We start from the raw sequence: 7,605 nt of genomic DNA, 5'->3' as shown, positions 1-7,605 counted from the left end.
TAGCACTTTGAATGTCGTAAAACTACATCAGTGTTCGCTGTGGCTCAGTGGGTAGCACCCTCACCTCTGAACCAGAAGGTTGTGGGTTCAAGTCGCACTCCAGTGCCGTGCTGAGGGGGTGCTGCACTGTCAGAGGTGCTGTCTTTTGGATGAGCCGTTAAACCGAGGCCCCCTCTGCCCCTCAGTTATTATAAAAGATCTCATGGCACTATTTAAACATAACAAAAACAGATTATCTGGTCATTATCACATTCCTGTTTGTGGGAGCTTGCTGTGCGCAAATTGGCTGCTGCGTTTCCTACATTACAACAGTGGTTACACTCCAAAAGTACTTCATTGGCTGTAAAGCGCTTTGAGACGTCTGATGGTTGTGAAAGGCGCTATATAAATGCAAGTATTCCTTTCTTTTTAAAATGTCCGAAGGCGCTTCACAGGATCATTATCAGAGAAGATTTGACACCAAGCCATATAAGGAGATATTAGGACAGGTGACCAACCGCTTGGTTACAGAGATAGGTTTTAAGGAGTGCCTCAAAGGAGGAAAGAGGGAGAGAGCAACATTCCCTATAAGCCGCGGGACTGGCTTTTTTAATGTTAAGTTTCGCATAGCCTCTTAAAGGGGCCACGCGCCCCCCAAAGATTAAGGGGAAACATAGAAACATAGAAAATAGGTGCAGGAGTAGGCCATTCGGCCCTTCGAGCCTGCACCGCCATTCAATAAGATCATGGCTGATCATTCTCTCAGTATCCCTTTCCTGATTTCTCTCCATACCCCTTGATCCCCTTAGCCGTAAGGGCCATAGCTAACTCCCTCTTGAATATATCCAATGAACTGGCATCAACAACTCTCTGCGGCAGGGAATTCCACAGGTTAACAACTCTCTGAGTGAAGAAGTTTCTCCTCATCTCAGTCCTAAATGGCCTACCCCTTATCCTAAGACTATGTCCCCTGGTTCTGGACTTCCCCAACATCGGGAACATTCTTCCCGGATCTAACCTATCCAGTCCCGTCAGAATCTTATACGTTTCTATGAGATCCCCTCTCATCCTTCTAAAGTCCAGTGAATAAAGGCCCAGTTGATCCAGTCTCTCCTCATATGACAGTCCAGCCATCCCTGGAATCAGTCTGGCGAACCTTCGCTGCACTCCCTCAATAGCAAGAATGTCCTTCCTCAGATTAGGAGACCAAAACTGAACACAATATTCCAGGTGAGGCCTCACTAAGGCCCTGTACAACTGCAGTAAGACCTCCCTGCTCCTATACTCAAATCCCCTAGCTATGAAGGCCAACATACCATTTGCCTTCTTCACCGCCTGTTGTACCTGCATGCCAACCTTCAATGACTGATGAGCCATGACACCCAGGTCTCATTGCACCTCCCCTTTTCCAAATCTGCCACCATTCAGATAATATTCTGCCTTTGTGTTTTTGCCACCAAAGTGGATAACCTCACATTTATCCACATTATACTGCATCTGTCATGCATTTGCCCACTCACCTAACCTGTCCAAGTCACCCTGCAGCCTCTTAGCGTTCCCCTCACAGCTCACACCGCCACCCAGTTTAGTGTCATCTGCAAACTTGGAGATATTACACTCAATTCCTTCATCCAAATTGTTAATGTATATTGTAAAGAGCTGTGGTCCCAGCACTGAGCCCTGCGGCACTCCACTAGTCACTGCCTGCCATTCTGAAAAGGACCCGTTTATCCCGACTTTCTGCTTCCTGTTTGCCAACCAGTTCTCAATCCACATCCGTACATTATCCCCAATACCATGCACTTTGACTTTGCACACCGATCTCTTATGCGGGGCCTTGTCAAAAGCCTTTTGAAAGTCCAAATACACCTCATCCACTGGTTCTCCCTTGTCCACTCTGCTACATCCTCAAAAAATTCCAGAAGATTCGTCAAGCATGATTTCCCTTTCATAAATCCATGCTGATTTAGACCGATTCTGTCACTGCTTTCCAAATGCACTGCTATTTCATCCTTAATGATTGATTCCAACATTTTCCCCACTGCTGATGTCAAGCTAACTGGTCTATAATTACCCGTTTTCTCTCTCCCTCCTTTTTTAAAAAGTGGTGTTACATTAGCTACCCTCCAGTCCATAGGAACTGATCCAGAGTCGATAGACTGTTGGAAAATGATCACCAATGCATCCACTATTTCTAGGGCCACTTCCTTAAGTACTCTGGGATGCAGGCTATCAGGCCCCGGGGATTTATCAGCCATCAATCCCATCAATTTCCCTAACACAGTTTCCTGCCTAATAAGGATATCCTTCAGTTCCTCCTTCTCATTAGACCCACTGTCCCCTAGTACATTCGTAAGGTTATTCGTGTCTTCCTTCGTGAAGACAGAACCGAAGTACTTGTTCAATTGGTCTGCCATTTCTTTGTTCCCCATTATAAATTCACCTGAATCCGACTGCAAGGGACCTACATTTGTTTTCACTAATCTTTTTCTATTCACATATTTATAGAAGCTTTTGCAGTCAGTTTTTATGTTCCCTGCAAGCTTCCTCTCATACTCTATTTTCCCCCTCTTAATTAAACCCTTAGTTGTCCTCTGTTGAATTCTAAATTTCTCCCAGTCCTCAGGTTTGTTACTTTTTCTAGCCAATTTATATGGGAATATTGGTAGAGAGATTTAGGAAGGGAATTCCAGAGCTTAGAGCCCAGGCTGCTGAAAGCACAGCTGCCGATGGAGCGATGAAAATCAGGGATGTGCAAGAGGCCAGAATTGGAGGAGCACAGAGATCTTGGAGGGTTGTAGGACTCGAGAAGCTTGCAGAGATAGGGAGGGGCGAGGTCGTGGAAGGGATTTGAAAACAAGGATGAAAATTTTTTAAATTGCACCGTTGTTGGACCGGGAGCCAAGTAGGTCAGCAAGCACAGAGGTGATGGGTGGACGGGGCTTGGGTGTGAGTTATGGTGCGGGGCAGTAGAGTTTTGGATGAGCTCAAGTTTATGGCGGGTGAAAGGTGGCAGGCTAGCCACGAGAGCAGCTGGTCTATGCTGGGGTTTTGCTCCACACAAGCCTCCTTACTTCACCTCACATTCTTCAATTCCTTTCTCCCTCATGTACTTATCAGGGTCACCATCAACCCCCCCGCTCTCTTGGAAAAGGAAGTGTGCTTGGCCTGGGGTGGGTAAAGATCCAAGAGGTTGGGAGCACATAACAAATGGAGATGGGAAATGGAAGCGAAGCAGCTAGACACAAGGTGGCAGAACAATGCAGCCGGCAAAAGACATTTGTGAAATGGAAGCACTTTTCAGAAAATTACACCTTAATTGTTCCCAGCTGCAAGCTATACTGCCTCACTCATCACTTCTGAAATGGTTCCACTTCAAATAAATGGACTTTCCACAGGATCAATTCTGATTAATACGTTTCCTGCTCCTGCAGGGCTTTTGATCTGTGCAACAAACATTGAAGGTTGAGCAAATCAGTTATGTTCTCGGTTGACTGCTGGAATTTGCTACATCAGAACTATTGGTAGCTACAATGCCTTTGTGTGATCAGATTCCTCCCTCTTGGAATCATAGAATGGTTACAGCATGGAAGGCCATTCGGCCCGTCGAGCCCGTGCCGACTCTCAGCCAGTCCCACTCCCCCGGCCTTTCCCCGTAGCCCTGCAATTTTTTTTCCTTCAGCTACTGATCCAACTTCCTTTAGAAAGATAAGATTGAGTCTGCCTCCATCACCCTCTCAGGCAGTGCATTCCAGATCCTAACCACTCGCTGCGTAAAAATTTTTTTTCCTGATGTCGCCTTTGATTTTTTTGCCGATCACCGTAAATCTGTGTCCTCTGGTTCTCGACCCTTCCACCAATGGGAACAGTTTCTCTCGATCTACTCTGTCCAGACCCCTCATGATTTTGAACACCTCGATCAAATCTCCTCTCAACCTTCTCTGCTCCAAGGAGAACAACCCCAGCTTCTCCGGTCTATCAACGTAACTGAAGCCCCTCATCCCTGGAATCATTCCCGTAAATCTTTTCTGCTCCCTCTCTGAGGCCTTCACATCCTTCCTAAAGTGTGGTGCCCAGAATTGGACACAATACTCCAGTTGAGGCTGAACCAGTGTTTTATAAAAGTTCATCATAATTTCCACACTTTTGTACTCTATGGCACTATTTATGAAGCTCAGGATCCCGTAAGCCCTTTTAACCGCTTTCTCAACCTGCCCTGCCACCTTCAGCGATCTATGCACACATACCCCAGGTCTCTCTGTTCGTGCACCCCCTTTAGGATACCATTCAGTTTATATGTCCTCTCCTCATTCTTTCTATGAAAATGCATCACTTCACACTTTTCTGGCTTAACCCAGGTTTAGGTTTGGGCCTGGCACGAGTTTATTAAGCCCTCGCCCCAAAAGAAATGCCCCCGGTTGGAATTTTTGCCTGTAATATATGCACCTGTGTGCATGCTCACAGGTTTGTGGAGCTGTTGCATGGTGAGTGGCGTGATGTTCACAAGGCTCAATAAAACCCCACCAGTTGGGTCTAGGTCATCCACGATGAGATATGCAGTTGTGAGCCTAGTGGATGAACTAATGTGTAGTGTGATTGTTGAACCTTTGTTAATAAACCAACTAGTTCTTAATAGCAATGCGTTGCTATGAATTCTTAGGTAAAGAACCCATGAAACAAGTACATTCATCATCATCATTATAGGCGGTCCCTCGAACAAGGATGACTTGCTTCCACATGGCTCCACAGATGTCTCAATGAAGGACCTGATGTTCCAGTCCTGAACTCCGATTGAGGAGGTGGAAGATGCCTGTGCGTGGATTTTTTTAACATGTGGTGACCGTTGCACACCAGCCACCACACGGGCTTGACAGAGCTAAGTCTTTATCCAGTGGCAAGGGTTAACCAGGACGACTGGAGACCTGCTCTGCTGCACGGACCTAGTGTGCACACATATCGCAGGGTGGGCTGGGCCCGTGCTGCCCCCTGGGCCCTCAGCTCTTCTGGGCCCCGAACCCTCATTCGCCGCACCTCCGCCACGACTGTCCAACACATAAACGTGTGGCTCAGTCAAGATTCAGGTCTTCCTCTCTCTCTCTCATTCTGCTAGAAATAGTCTCCCCGTCTTTCCGGGAGGTTCTATTTACACCAGACATCCTCCAGCAACTCCACCCAAGCTGCCATTCTTCCTCTGGAGATTGCCCAATCTTTTTAAAATTATTAATAATTAAATCAGAAAATTCTGGGAATACTAGTCAGCAGGTCAGGCAGCATCTGTGGAGAGAGAAACAGAGTTAACGTTTCAGGTCAGTGACCTTTTAATCAGAACTTAAAAAAAAATTGTTTGGGATGTGGGCGTCGCTGGTAAGGCCGGCATTTATTGCACATCACTGGTTGCCCTAGAGAAGGTGGTGGTGAGCTGCCTTCTTGAACCGCTGCAGTCTGTGTGGTGACGGAGCTCCCATAGTGCTGTTAGAGAGCAGGATTCCAGGATTGTGACCCAGTGACGATGAAGGAACGGCTGTTATATGCCCACGTCGGGGTGGTGTGCGACTTTGAGGGGAACTTGGAGGAGGTGGTGTTCTCACGCGCCTGCTGCCCTTGTCCTTTACAGTCCATCAACGAGGCCCCGTCTGCCCACTCAGGTGGTGGTAAAAAATCCTATGGCACTATGTTGAAGAAGATTAGGGGAGTTTTACCCAGTGTCCTGGCCAATATTTGTTCCTCAACCAGCATCAATAAAGTTGATGATCTGGTCATTGTCACATTTCCGTTTCTGGGACCTTGCTGTGTGCAAATTGGCTGCCATGTTTCCTACATTACTGTAGTATCTTGAGACGCAGCTAATACACACTCTTGCACTAACATGGCTGCTGAATAACAACTGTGCAGAGCACATGGTTTTTATTGTTATTACATCAGTAGTCCACTAGGCGGAGTAGTCCACTGGAGAGCGATATTACAATTACAACAGTGACTACACCTCAAAAGTACTTTATTGGCTGTAAAGCACTTTGCGATATCCTGAGGTCATGAAAGGCACTATATAAATGCAAGTCTTTCTATAAAATTTATTGGGTGGAAAATCGGGTGGGCTGCATAAGAGGCAGACTATCCTCTGCGCTCAATATTCCAATGTTCCTAGCTCTGCACTGGAAGCAATGAAGGAGGAAATTACCCCAGTAAGTGTGTTTGGGCTGATTGACCATGGTTGGCATCACAGCAAGGGGAAAAGTCAATCTTACAACAACAACTTGCATTTATACAGCGCCTTTAATTTAGTAAAAAGTCCCAAGGCGCTTCACAGGTGTGATTATCAAACAAGGTTTGGCACCGGGCCACATAAGGAGATATTAGGACAGGTGAAAGAGGTAGGTCTTAAGGAGTGTCGGAGAGGTTTAGGGATGAAATATGGAGAATCAAAGGATATGGGAATAGCGTGGGGATGTGGAGTTTAGCTCGAAGATTAGCCATGATCTTATTAAATGGCGGAGCAGGCTTGAGGGGCCGAATGGCCTACGCCTGCTCCTATTTCTTATATAATTCCCAGAGCTTGGGACTAGGCAGGGGGCAAAGTAAGAGGCCGACCAGGAGAGCATTTGAATAATGGAGTCCAGCAGAAGATTGATTTCAGCTTTAAGAGGCAGATGTTGCTGGGTCTATTGGATCATCCAGAATCATAAAATGGAGTGTGGCAGATTACATTGGAAGAAAAACTGCCGGCTACGTAATTCTTCCACCTGATTGTCCGCTACTCACTGTGCTCAATATACCCAGACATTGTGCCCAGATGATCCAATACACCAGGACACTGTGCCCAGACAATCCAATACACCCAGACATTGTGCCCAGATGATCCAATACACCCAGACATTGTGCCCAGATGATCCAATACACCCAAACATTGTGCCCAGACGATCCAATACACCCATTGTGCCCAGATGATCCAATACACCCAAACATTGTGCCCAGACGATCCAATACACCCAGACATTGTGCCCAGACGATCCAATACACCCAGACACTGTGCCCAGATGATCCAATACACCCAGGCATTGTGCCCAGACGATCCAATACATCCAGACACTGTGCCCAGATGATCCAATACACCTAGGCAGAACAGCAAAATCTGCCCCGATACCTCGTCCCCAAATCACCTACGAGAACACAAAGTCTTGGACAGTCTTGATTGCGTTCTGCCATTTGAAGTTACTAAGGGGGGAGACCTGGTGGCTTCCTAAGGTCCTTCCATGGTGGCCGCTGTAGATGTTAAGGATCTTCTACCTTCATTGCCGTTTCCAACATCATGGGCTCCCATTGCCATTACATGGTCCCAGTATCAATGCATAGGTCTCACTGCCAATTACAGGCTCCTAGTAATTCATGGGCTCCGACTGCCCATTACAGGCTCCCACTGCCCAGTACAGGGTCCTAATGTCAATGCATGGGGTCCCACTATTACAGGGTCCCATTGCCCATTTCAGGCTCCCAGTGGCAATGCGTGGTCTCTCACTGCAGATAGCAGCCCACACTGCTCATGGATGGGCTCCCAGTGCCAATGGATGGGCAATTATTGCCCATAACAGGCTTCGAGTGCCCACGATTGGGCTGCTACTATGGATGGGC

Source organism: Pristiophorus japonicus, chromosome 26, assembly GCF_044704955.1.
Source record: "Pristiophorus japonicus isolate sPriJap1 chromosome 26, sPriJap1.hap1, whole genome shotgun sequence".
NCBI classification, from domain to species: domain Eukaryota; kingdom Metazoa; phylum Chordata; class Chondrichthyes; family Pristiophoridae; genus Pristiophorus; species Pristiophorus japonicus.
The sequence above is the reverse complement of the archived record's forward strand: the minus strand, read 5'-3'. Positions refer to the sequence as shown.